The 14,594-nt window shown below is 33.6% G+C and overlaps 1 protein-coding gene across 1 annotated transcript in view; it reads right to left on the bottom strand.

Annotated features, from left to right (window-relative positions):
* hap1 (huntingtin associated protein 1) overlaps positions 1–6,741 on the bottom strand; it is a 79,069-nt gene extending 72,328 nt beyond the window's left edge. The window contains exon 1 of the mRNA XM_056467861.1: positions 6,654–6,741. The gene's annotated coding sequence lies outside the window, so the exon portion shown is untranslated. The remainder of the gene's footprint in view (positions 1–6,653) is intronic.
* Between the last annotated feature and the right edge of the window lie 7,853 nt (positions 6,742–14,594).

Raw genomic sequence — 14,594 nt, 5'->3', positions numbered from 1 at the left:
GGTGCTGTTGACATGAAATTGTATTAGTTATGATATTAAGATTTGTGTAATAAATAAAAATATTTTCTTGAAATAACATCTTATAATAAAGAGAAACCTTATATAATATGATTATTAATATGATTATTAATATGAAACTTTTCATAATAATGACTTTATGACTGACTTATAGGGACTTTTTAAAACTAAGATACTTTCTTGAAATAATGACTTAATTTTTCATAATAATCCTTTTTTTTATGTGTTTACAATTTGCTGATAAAAACATAATTTTCCAAATAAGTATATTGCCATTGTTCTGTGCAATATACAATGTGTCTCCATATTAAGCATTTAAAATAATTTAATTTAATAACATTTATTTAATTGTTAGCAACAAATTAGGTTAAAACACTAATTGAAATTATATAATAGAAAGTTAAATAAAATGAAATGACACAGGGATGAAACACTGAACACATAAAGAAAGAAAGATGTAAAAAGGCATGGAAAGCCCAGACAGCAGGTGATATCTCTCAGTAGTTAGAAAGCAACCATCTGCCCTTCATCAGTGTAAATTAAGATTAGCTGCTTAAGTCCCAACACCGACATTAGAAAAGAGTGAAGATGAAACCAGAATGGACATTTTAGCAAGACAATGATCCCAAACACAGCCAAGGAAACACTCAAGTGGTTTCAGAAATGAAAATAAAGCTGAATTCACCTGACCTGAATTCAATAGAAAATAGGAACTAAAGATCCGATTGACAGATGAGACCCACAGAACTGTTAAGATTTGAAGACAAGAATAATACCTGAGCAATGCACGTGACTTCATTCTCCATGCAAGAGATATCTTGAAGCTGTCATTACCAAAATAAGTATTACATACATTTCAGTAGTTCCAGACAATTTTGTGAGGAAAAGTAACTATTTTACATTTTGTCAGTTCAGTAGCTGATTCATACAAATGTCCAGACTTATGAAAAAAATTGATTTTTAAAAGGAGGCGTGACACCATACCCCACCCCTAAAACCATCCGTGATTGGTCAATGAGCAAAATGTACTAAAATGTACAGATTAGCCACTAAATTAAAAAGTTATGGTGTGAGATAGTGTAGATAGTTCAGTACTGTCTCCTTTGGTCTTTTCATTGTTATTATCAAGCGGCAACCTCCCACTCTCCATCGTGAAACTAATACGAAAGTAACTTAAACTGCAATTCATCGAAATTCCACTAGGCCTGGCTCTATAACAGAGGAGATTTCTAATGACCCCAATGTTAAAATGGCCAACTTTATAACAGAAAAAGTTATAGCTTGGTAAATAAAAAAGATTTTGGTATAGATAGCTAATTTTACCCTTCATGACAACAGTGAGGGGGTGAATTTTTTTTATAACTCATCCGTTTAGTTTGCATTAAGTTATATTAAGTCTGCATAATTAAGGGCGGGGCCACCTGAGTGACAGCAAGGTCTCGCTGGTCGCCGTCACGTCACCTCAGCTGATTCTGGCTGATTAGCCACTGAACTCGGCATATACATCTTATTTTTGTTTTGTTTTATGTGGCGAATTGGGTAGGCTAAATTGTGCGTAGTGTGTGTGTGTGGATGCTTCCCAGAGATGGGTTGCGGCTGGAAGGGCATCCACTGTGTAAAAACTTGCTGGATAAGTTGGCGGTTCATTCTGCTGTGGCGACTCCAGATTAATAAATGGACTAAGCCGAAAAGAAAATTAATGAATGGCTTTACACAGTCAAGTGCCTTTTGGAATTATTTCCTACAATTATCAGATAATATGGCATGCTGTGTGCACTTAATAGTGTTGACAAACCATTCAGGTGGCCTCCATTTCCCAGGTGAGTAAAATGATATAGTTAAATACCATATCTATAATTGTGTTTGTTTCATTCAAGATGCTATATTCTTTTTTTCTTTAGAACTTGAATGCACTCTGGAATCTGACAGATTGGTTTCCCAAGCGGTTTCCCACCCAATTGGGTGGTTTTAAATTTATTTTTGCGGGTAAAAAAGTACATAAGCGGGTAGTGAAAATTTGGCCGATTTTGCAACGGCATGCCCACCAGCTCCGGTCTTCACTTATAAACCAGTTATGATGTCCCAAAGAGATGACATGGCCCCATTCTTCACATACAAGCGCTTACAACAGTTGTGATCTCCCAACGAGACACACCACATCTCTCTCCTAACGAGACACACCGCATCTCCCCCATCCCCCCTCCCCCGTCCTCAGCCTCTCAACAGGTTATTATAGTCTACAGAGTGTTGGGCGGTGCTTTTTGGTTTTCAGCGGGTTTTGGATAGTTTTTGGGCTGGAGTCACTAGGCTACATCTGGCAACACTGCAGATTGATAAACTGTAGGCTATAGAACAGTCATTTGAAATGTTGTCATGCAGTGCTATGCCTGGATTTCATCAATAGCCTATCATTTACTAATACAGACTATATTTCAAGTATTTTGGAAGTAATTAGCTTTTTCCTCCTGTAGAAAAACATCATAAGAACAATGTTTAGTGGTTCAATGTATTACAACAGTGTTTTTAAAAGGCTAAACACTTTATTGATATAGTATACGACCAAGCACATGTGGTCAGAACACAAACAAGCCACAGGTAATCAAGTATTAAGCATTTCTAGCAGGCATCTGTAGCTCCGCTCATGCTCCGCCTCTTTGCCCTTTTTTGGCAACCCCCGATTGGTGCAATGACGTTTGAACAAAATGGCGACAGTTGGCCATGTCTACTTGTAGCTTCATTTTTTTAACATTGAATGCTTGAAAAACATTAACAATTGTAGCTTCATTTGCAATCTTAAGAAACCTATGACTGACATCACGGATACTTCGTCCATATCTTTTACAGTCTATGGTTATTACACATAACAAATCTTTCAGAAATCTTTTGCTTAGATTTATTTGTATGTTTGAATTTTTGGGTTTTTCAAGTCAACAGCTCCTTTGGAAATACATTATGACTTATTTTACCTGTAATACACACACACACGCACATCAATATACCATTTTTTATAATAATCTAATAACTGCTACTATTCAAACAGGAAGACAGTGTGTATTTTCCTTATTGCAGTGTTTTCCTCATGAGTCTAGGATCAGACTCCAACCTCTGACTAGCAAACCTAATTTAACAACATCCTGGAAACACTGTCTTTGTCCCTGTTTCTTCTCTTACACAATAATAGAAACATGCACAAACCACATGACTTCTCTGTTTTGCATTTTTAAGGCAAGGTTTGTATTGAGGAGAGCAGGAACTGACTGCCCACACACAGCAAATCACAGAACAAGTGCAAACAGCTGAATCTCATGCTGTATTTAAATGAATCCAATGACCAAGCATGTTTTTAAACTGAAGTCCATACTATTGTTAAGCCTTTAAATCATTTGTAGGTCCTGATATTTGTGGTGCACGATTAATAAAACTGCATAATTGGTTTAGGGAAATAAGGTGTATTACGTGAATGAAACATAATTAGAATGTAACCAAATTCTGATTAATATCAGTGAGCTTTTGTAAATCGAATCAGTGATTGTGTTTGGGTGTGTCTACACCTATTGGTTTCTTGTGTCACTTCAGTGGGAAAATTTTACAGGTGCCCGTCCTCGCTCTGTGTAAAGTCCATTGCAAACAAAGCACACTGTGTAAATGGATTAAAAAATCATTAGCCTACAAATAAATGTCAGGTGAAAAATTCCACCATCATTCATGCTAAACCTTTCCACTTATTATTGTATTCCTGTTGATGAGTAAGTCTTCCCAGCTAACAGCGAATAGTCCCATAACTGTAACTTTTTAAACATCTTATAAACATCTTATAATTTGTACATGTGATTATTTCTGTTGGGAGAGAATTCTATAGATTTGAGGTTTTATAAACAAAAGAGGATTGACCAAAACAGGTCTTACGTATAGGGACAATAGATTCCCTTCTTACCATAGGACATGTCATTCGAACTCCACTGTTACTCTATCTTGTAATGTCACTTTAAAAAGTTACTAATAAGCTAATAAGCTTCGTATTTTTTATTTTCAAAATACAAAATAATGCTTAACTTAAATTAATTAATTCATAGTCCCTTTACATAGTCTTAATCCCTTTATTAATCTAGGGTCACCACAGTGGAAGGAACCGCCAACTTATCCAGCATATGTTTTACGCCGCGGATGCCCCTCCAGCCGCAACCCAGTACTGAGAAACACCCGTACACACACACACACTCATACACTATGGCCAATTTAGTTTACCCAATTAACTTATAGCACATGTCTTTGGACTTGTGGGGGAAACCGGAGCACCCAGGGGAAATCCACGCCAACATGGGGAAAACATGCAAACTCCACACAGAAACGGCAACTGACCCAGATGAGACTCGAACCAGCGACCTTATTGTTGTGAGGCGACAGTGCTAACCACTGAGCAACTGTGCTGCCCCTGCCTTTAATTAATTTACTTTTAATTCATATTTTGTAATTTATTTTGAAGCACTCTGGTTGAGGAAGTTTTTGTAATTTGTAACAAATTATTTTTGGTATAGACTATTTGTGCCTATATCTGTTGTTCAGAGAATTTTGAGATAACATTCAAATTTCATGTTCACATTATGTTTGCATAACCACAAAAAAACACTTCTAGCTTCATGTAATTTTATGTTCCGTACAAAAATTACACATGATTTTATAAGGCTTATGTTTATTTGGGTGCACTGATTACCTTTTGCATACAGCCCGTTTTATTACAAGATCTGTGTATAAACTATAGTTACTGTAGCAAAAATGTGTTTGATTTGTGATTATCACGATTTAACTATATAAATATCTTTTGCTGTTGTTTTTGTTTGTGTTGTGCAAAATCAATATAGACAGAGGATATGATATTGGTAAATGAACCCATAACATACTAGCAAAATGTTCTTTGATTGTATTTTTGCTAGCTGAGTTTTAATTTAAAATATATTCTCCCTATAACTGCTGTTTATGAGTGCAACACTGTTTTTTATATGCCAGAAATAACATTTACAAACAAAATGACACAATATGACAAAAAGGGTTACATAACAAATAAATCACCACATACAAGTTTAAAAGTTTTAGATGAGGAAGAGTTGTAAATGCAATATAATTAATAGAGTCTTTTAAAGAGTTCGCATATATATTACAATCTTTTCTGAAAATAAAAAAGTACGCTCAAAATATATCTTTTTTGCTTGTTCAAACTACTTATTTAAAACAAGCTGAATCAACACAATTCCTGAGATTTCATTGGGACAACTTAATTGTTTTATGTTCAATCCACATAAATGTGTTAAAAGTGTTAAGTTAACTTAATTGATTTGTGTTGGGACAACAAGAATGAATTATGTGGAACCCTGCCTTTTTTACAGTGTAAGAATTATCTTTGAGAAATTATGGATCTGAAATTAATAAAATAAATTAATAGCAAATTTAGAATGAGAAGACTGCAGAAGCAAAGAGTCATCAAATTTGGGGGGTATAGAAAAGTTTGTAAACATTAATATTTTTATAAATTTGGAAATGTCAACCCAAAACATCTTACAGCAAATACACACCCTAATTAAATTAATTTTCTTCAGATTGAGTTTTAAAATGCCTATTTATGAAATGCAAAATAGAGTAAAATATAAAAATAATTATATGATATTAGTCAAATATTTTGTATTTTTTTTGATGTGATTAATTGCAGGGGCTGCACGATTGCCTCACTGCAAGAAGGTCACTGGTTCGAGCCTCGACTGGGTCAGTTGGCATTTCAGTGTGTAGTTTGCATGTTCTCCTGGTGTTCGCGTGGGTTTCCTCCAGGTGCTCCGGTTTCCCCCACACATTCAAATGTACGTGGTATAGGTGAATTGGGAAAGCTAAATTGTCCATAGTGTATGTGTGTGAATGAGTGAATATGTTTTCCAGTGATGGGTTGCAGCTGGAAGGGCATCCGCTGTGTAAAACATTTGCTGGATAAGTAAATAAATACACCCCAGGTTAATAAAGGGACTAAGCCAAAAAGAAAATGAATTAATGAATGATATTTACTGGGTAGGAGTGCATTACTGTATTGTTTCAGTTCCATCTTCACAGTGACGTCACTGTATGTGAAAGTAACATTTCTACCCCGGTTAAATAGTACAGTCGGTATGTGTAAAATGTTTGTAATTACAAAGCACTGGACTGTAGTGAAACGTTGGCACCTGCACATGGACTGCAAGATGCCAATGCAGATGACACCGGACATCATACCCTGTGTGTGTGCTTTTGTACAAGTTTACTCAATTAAAAACGCCACGGCGGGAACAGAAAATATTTTCTATGACGAAACTGTCAAAAACTTACCTAAACCTTATTTGGTAGTAAGACCAACAGACAGCAGGAAGGAACAGAAAGCAGTTGTAACAAGTCACATAATAATCTGAATTAAAGAGCAATGCCGTGTTTGATAATTCTAACCGTAAACAATCAAGTGAACTGTGCAGATATTTGTAATCAAATGCATGAGTAGAGATGAAAAGTCCCACCCTGACAAACAACAAGAACAGTCGCCTCACTGTCTAATCCATTCGCGACACAAATCAGCAGCCAAGCAGTTCATTATGTTAACAGTTTATTTATAAATGCGTAAAACTTACTTTTATGTTGTTTTGCCTTCTTTGTCCATGTTTCGCTCTCTTTTTGTCCCGGGGTGAAGTTTGACGGTCGGCGGCGTCAGGCTGTCAGAGCCGCTGTGACAAATGAGCAGGAGCTCCATCAGAGGTCGCTGCATCACTGAGGAATGCTCAGCTGTTCAGCTAAATACAGCATCTCAGATGTGCTGATACAGTAGGAGAAAGTGGACACTTAACCATAAATTCCGCGTTAAAAAGAGAAAGAAAAATAAATCTGTGATACTCTTTATTTATTTACTCGTTATTCTTTATTATATGTGACGCTTTGGGCCACAAATCTGTCATAAGGGTTTTTAACTGAGATTTATATATCATAAATTGATTAAATAGGCTTTTCATTGATGTGGTGGTCTGTTAGGATTGGACAATACTTGTTTGAGATACAACTATTTGAAAATCTGAGTGTTTTAAAAAAATCTGTATCTAAAAATTATTTTAATATTGAACAAGTTAAGTTTTCAGCAGTACATATTACTAATCAAATAAATAAGTATTCGTATAAAATTTACAAAATATATTCATCAAGCAATCATTAGGCTACTTAATATTCTATAGATTTTGGCATAAAAGAAAAATCTTCCATTTTGACCCACAATGTATTGCTGGCTTTTGCCAAAATTATACCCATGTTTTGTGGTGCAGTTACTTTGCTATTAAAAGTTTAGTCTACAATGTTTGCATTACTTTTGTATAGAAAATTAAGACTATATTAAAGGTATTAAATGTATATACATATAATTAAAGTGACAGTAAATGCACTATTTAAAAATAATCTACATTTTTACTGATAATAATAATACAGGTTTGAGCACTAAGAGAATAAATAATTGTAATTTTCTGATGGACCATGTGACTCTGAAGACTGGCGTAAAACGCAAGTTAGTCACCCCAAGATTTACTTTTTAAACGTTTTAAAATAAAAATCATTTGTATTATTTAAATACATTTTTAAAAATCATTATTTAATTTTATTTGAAAAATTACAGTGTGCTTTTATTCAAATAAACAACCTTTGTGAGCACAGACTTCTTTGAAAACCATTTAAAATTCTTATTGACTATCCAAATGTTTCATCAGTATTGAAAAGTAACACTATCATTTCCATGTGCAAATAAACAAATATTATCATCACATAAATTCTCATTTAAATCTATAATTAATGCATACATTACATTAGAACTTTTTACATTACATTACATTTACATTACATTAAAATTTACATTACATGAAAATATGCAGTCATAAACAACAGAAAAGGAATCATACATCAACATTACATTTATGCAATTCATTCACATAAATGTATTCTGAACCAAACTGACTTCTTAAACTAGCATTAGTCATTTTCAGGGATCTGTAAACAACTCATCAACTCTTAAAAATTGAATTGATTGACAGTCTTGGAGGGCCAACATTTTTATTTAAAAGGCTCAGCTACAGTTGGCGCCAATAGCTAAGTGTGCTGACATATAGCGCTGAGGTGCTCACGGTGACCTGAGTCCCGGCTCGATGTTCTTTGCAGATCCTTCCACATTCTCATGTCTATACTTTCCACTGTACTGTCTAATAAAAGGTGAAAAAAAGGCTCAGATTAGGGCTGCACAATGTATTGTTTCAGCATCGATATTGCAATGTGATCATTTGCAATAGGATATGCAATGTTGAGTCTGTATTACTATTTATCATTTGCATGTGATTGAGGCCTGCAAGGATTTTAAAAGCATTTGGCATAAGGAATTGTACCCTTGGTAACGTTAATAACAACGAATTAGGTTAAATTATTTGTATTTTTATTCTTCAATTACTGCACCTGAACACTGTTAGACTAGTATACTGTAACCTTTTCTTTATTGTATTTATTTGTGCTTTTAATTTATTTATTAGATTGTATGCAGATGCTCTCCATACAGATTCATTCCAATTATTCTAAAATTATAAGATCTTTTCCAATAGAGATATTAAAATCATCTGGTGAAATTGTATTCATATCACAAAATATATATTAAAGACTAACAAAATATCACAATGTTAGATTGTATTAATATTGTGCAGCCCCAGCTCAGATATTTAAAGAGATTGATTACGCAAAAATGAAAATATATCGACTATTTGCTCACACTTAAGTGGCTTTAAACTTTTACAGATTTCTTTCTTCTGCTGAACACAATATAATTTTGTCTGAAGAATGTTGGAAACCAGCAGCTACTGACTTCTATAAAAGAAACAAAAAGTACTATGGAAGTCAATGGCTACCAGCTTTCATTCTTCGAAATATCTTCTTTTGAGTTCAACAGATGAAGGAAACTAATCTGGAACAAATGGAGCGTCAGTAAATGATAGCAGAATTTTCCTTTTTCGGGGTGAACTATCTCTTTATGTATTTTCTCTCATGTCAAATCATTTAGCTAAGAAAAGGATGCTACGGATTTGACTGCATTTCTGTGGTTGTTGAAGACATAATTATACTCTTCCCAACATTGTAGTTCACATCTGAATCAAAGTGACTAGGATATTTATAATATTGTGTGTTTGCATTTAAAAATTGCACAAGAGACCATCCATTCAAATCCCTTGTTTTCTGCATTTGCCATCATATTTTTATCAGTCTCCTCCAAAGATAAACCTTTGCAGTTTTATTTATCAAAAACCTTTCAATTCTATTACAATACTACCTTCTTTCATTCAAAAGTTCCTCAAAGCAGCCTTTACATGTCTTTTTTTTTCGAAAACAATGAGTCTGTTCATTACACCATGACTCTCTCACTGAGGCATGTCTGATGAGTGAAGCTGAATTCAGTGGATCCAGAAACATATGTCAGCGTCTGCTGCACACGTTGAGCTATTTTGGCTTCCTGAGCTAAGCATGAAAGGCAGCTTGGGAATGTTGACCTCTGACCTCCAGTCAGACTACAGGCTTTTCTGAAATATTGAACATAAACCAGAGATTTTGTATTGTACTGCACTGTATCAAATTATATTCCAATAAGTCATAACAACGTATGTTTTTAATGTTAGTTAATGTCATTTAAATATTGTTGGTTATACAAGATTTAGCTTGATGTTTTTTGTAAATTAAATATAAGGTACGCTAAAATTACTTGTAAAGCTACTTTGAAACAACCTTAAAAATAAAATAGCAACTATTTTTACAAAAGTGTATTTTATTTTATTTTATTTTATTTTATTTTATTTTATTTTATTTTATTTTATTTTATTTTAAAATGTTTTGCACTTTTTAGTCAAAGTGGTGATTTCTCATGTTTATTAATTTTTTTATTTAATTTAATTTAATTTAATTTAATTTAATTTAATTTAATTTAATTTAATTTAATTTAATTAATTTAATTTAATTTAATTTAATTTAATTTAATTTAATTTAATTTAATTTAATTTAATTTAATTTTTAATTTAATTTTTTTTTTACTTAAATTTTTATTTTTTTTATGTAATTTAAATGTTTAATTAAATTTAATTAAATTTAATTTTTATTATTTTTTATTATTTTCTTTTGTTCCTTGCCACTACCATCTTTAGCTTCTTTAGTTAAAAGACACTTCATATTTAGTATGAATTTACATATTTGACTGCATTAACTACTGGATGTGAACATAAACTTTAACTGAATTGAGACAGATTTTGTTTCATGATTGATGAATTTTGTAACATCGAGTCAATATTTAAATTGAGTTGTACTGAATTACAACACTATTGCCTTCTGTTGCGTCTACCTCTATTGTATTAAACTTGGCATGTTTGATGAGGTAGGGATAACTAATTGTTATTGTCATAATTAAAATTGTAAAGCTTCTTTGAAACATCCTGTGGGGTAAGGTAGGCTAACATGGCCTGTTTTTTTTTTCTCATGACCATAGATGACACAAAATATCTTCTCAGCAGTCCTAGTTAATATCTATGCTATTTTTAATTTTTGTCTTTCCGATTATATTAACATTGTCTGTCATGTTGCACATCAATATTTTCTAAGTCTAATGGTCACTGATGGATTTGTGGACACAATCATTTATAGATTTGTAGGGTAAAGATCATAGTTTTTATTTTTAAGGAGAAAGATCAAACTTGACTCTTTGGGTCATGTTTGACAGTATTGTCAAAGAGGGAACCAAGCAGCATTTTGTTACTATTGTTAATATTTTTATGTTAGTACTTCTACATGTAAAACTCACACAAGAGGAAGCTGTCTGAAAGGGATGTCCGTGTGCTAACCCTATTGTCTCCAAAAAACATTCAACCACAGCTGCTGAACTCACTGCAGAATTAAATGTGGACCTCAGCTCAACTTGTTTCCACTAAAACTGTTCACTGGGAGCTCCACAGGCTCAATATACATGGCTGCTATAGCCAAACCTTTGGTCACTCGTGTCAATGTCACACGTCAGTTTCAGTGGTGCCAGCAGAAAACAAACTCTTAGGCTGTGTACAATGTGAAACATGTATTATTCTCTGATAAGTATAACTTCACTGTCTTTCCCAGATCCAGGAAAGTTGTGGTGTGGAGAAGCCCCAAAATGGCATACATCAAACTTTGTATCTTAAAGGCAGTGCTAAGTATCAGGATGATAATGCACCAATACATACAGCAATACAGAATGGTTTGATGAATATGAAAGTGAAGTTGAACATCTCCCATGGCCTGCACAATCACCAGATCTAAATATTATTAAACCACTTTGGGGGCAGTTTTGGAGAAGCTAGTCAGGAAAGTTTCAGTTTTGGGGTGAACTATCCCTTTAAATGTGAAAAAAGGAATGGAGTAAGATTTAAGTAAAGTGTAGCTGATTTTGTATTTGACATATTTTACTTCATTGTTTTACATTGTTTACATATTTAATTACCTGTACTTTAACTGTATTTTTATTTTAGGATATTTTTTATTTATTTTACTACATTCCAACAGAAAATATTGTACTGTTCACTCCATGACTTTTCATAAATGTTCTGGAGTAATCTACAAGTTATTATAAACCACTCCCTGATGCAATAGCGGTGTTCATAAAGAAACTCATGAATCACACTGATTCAAATCAACAATCAAATCAACATCACAGTTAATGTTCACAGTTAAACTTCTTTTTAGGATGTGACTGGCAATTATCTGCTGTAAAAGTTCAATCTGTTTAATTTCACTGCATTAAAACACTTAAATCTGGTGTTATAAATTTAATATTATACTAAAATAAAACAAATTTATAATCATACCATTTCCCTTCTGTTATAGCCCACAGTAACATTACACAGTGTGCTTCTAAAAATGCTAACACATATTGCTGTCTTTTCTGTGTTTTTTTATTATTTTTATTGTCAGCAGTCATTCACACACATTGTTTATTCACTTTTTGATTAACATTGTCCTGTAAAATGAATAAATACTTCTTACTTTTAATACTTAAACTTAACGTTACTTATGTTATGTTGGGGACATTTCAATCCTCTACGGGGTGCTGTTGAGTCTAAATTTGCCACAACTTTCTCTGTGTTCCAGCATATAGAATGATTTTTGAAGACAAATCTTACGTTGACACATATTTTGGGAAAATGTTTACGGTGGCTGAGAGAGCTTAACGTGCTGCAATTTCAAGAAAATAAAAAACAACAGAAAAATGACAAAAAATCCTCATCCGTTTGACAGCACACGTGCTGCAAATCCTCACAACATACACATTATGCATTCACACAACACAAACAATTTACAAAAATGCGCTGTATTTTCTCATAACCCTTGCAACAACATCTGAACACAATGGAAATTTTTCAAGGAGACCTAAAAATGTGACGGGTGCCGCTGTGCCATTGCTCAGTGAAGTTGTAGGAGATCTTTGAAAGGTGAATTTTTTGCTTGTTTATTTTAACATCCTGATTCTCCAGTCTTTTGCATTTTATTAGCCTAAATAACCCATAACCCAAATAGCTGGGTCCGTCACATTTTAAGGTCCCCTTGAAACATTTCCGTTGTCTTCCATGCTAAATGAAAGTGTTGTGAAAAAATGAAGCGCATTTTCATAAATTGTTTGTGTTGTGAAAAAATGCAGCGCGTTTTATTAATTTGTTTGCGTTGTGGGAAAATGCAGCGCGTTTACTAATTTGTTTGCGTTGTGGGAAAATGCAGCGCGTTTTATTAATTTGTTTGCGTTGTGGGAAAATGCAGCACGTTTTATTAATTTGTTTGTGTTGTGAGAAAATGCAGCGCGTTTTATTAATTTGTTTGCCTTGTGGGAAAATGTAGCACATTTTATTAATTTGTTTGTGTTGTAAAAAAAGCATGTTTTTTAAAAATGTGTATGCGTTGTGACGATATCCAGCATGTGTGCTGTCAAACGGATGAAGATATTTTCTCAATTTGCTGATATTTTTTGTAATTGCACGTGTTTTCCTAAATTGCAGCACATTAAACTCTCTCTGCCACCATACTACTTTTGGTTGCCAGTAATACTGTAAAATTTACAAGTGTATTGCAAATAAACAATTACAGTTGTGCTGTAAAACTACAGCTCAGTTGTTTATTTACAGCGCACTTATAAACTTTATAGTATTACTGGCAACCAAAACTGCAACAATTTACAACAATTTTTTGTACTTACAGTACCCCTCTTTTATTTTGTGCAATAACTACATTAAAAACATTTATATTCTTTTCACATTTTTAATAACATTGCTATTTTCCTCTATTGTAAAATGCTATTTTAATAAAATGACCTAACATTTATTTAAACATTCATTTTCTTTTGGCTTAGTCCCTTTATTCACAGCAGAATGAACCACAGCGGAAGACCTTCCAGCAACAACCCAACACTGGGAAGCACCCATACACACTCTTTCACACACGTACCCAGCAAATTTAGCTTATTTAATTCACCTATACCACATGTCTTTGGACTGCGGGGGAAACCAGAGCAACCGGAGGAAACCCACGCGAACACAGTGAGAACATGCAAACTCTACATAGAAATGCCAACTGATCCAACCGGGGATCAAACCAGCGACCTTCTTGCTGTGAGGCGATTGTGCTACCCACTGCGCCACTGTGACGCCATTTATTTAAACATTCTAAGTAAAAACTTACTTCCGTTCTTTTTATAAACCATACAAAACAAACATCTAATTGATTTTTTAAGCATCCATTTTGGCATCGTCGAGCTTAGAAACACCATGAATTGATCTCACGCCTCAATATTGATTGCTGGAGTGAAAGAGCTCTTTGTTAGCAGGTCTTTGTTCCTGGTTAAGTGTCACAAAGCAGAAGCACTTTTCCAATCCAAAGTGACTGACATTAATTCAACATGAATGTTTATTCTTCTCATTTCTTGACTTCCTGAATTTGAGTACATTGATTTTGACTTCTTCTGTTATTGTTACGGCTGTCAGCTCAAAGGAGTGGTTCAACCACACCTCTTTCCCTACTCCACCTCTTTCTTGTTTTTCACTCTTCCCCCTTTTCCTCTGAACTATGTTGTGCGAATCAGTAACCTGTAATCTAAATCACTTACTTCATAACAATTAGGTCATTGAAAAATGCATCACGCTTCAAAGCCAAAACCAGCATTCTTTGAGAACCTTCTTAAAACAGGAAAGATATTTTTTTAACAAGCGAATCAGTGGGTTTTAATCTTATGGTAAAATATAAATGCTACTGGTACACTGTAAAAAAAGAAAAAAAGACTCAATTTAAATCGAGTCAAGCGCAGTACTTTGTGCTCACAGTTGCCCAACAATTTTAAGTTGGATATTCATTGTAAGCAAGAATCGTTTGGACTTTTAAAAGGGCTTTAAGATGATGAAATAAAAATGTATGTATCATTTATTCACCCTTCATTGGTTACAAACTTTTTAAGAGGTTTTTATTCATGTTGAACAAAAAAAGAAGATATTTTGGAAACTGGTAGCCATTGA

This window comes from Danio aesculapii, chromosome 11 (genome assembly GCF_903798145.1).
Source record: "Danio aesculapii chromosome 11, fDanAes4.1, whole genome shotgun sequence".
NCBI classification, from domain to species: Eukaryota; Metazoa; Chordata; class Actinopteri; order Cypriniformes; family Danionidae; genus Danio; species Danio aesculapii.
This window is presented reverse-complemented; position numbering and strand designations above follow the sequence as displayed.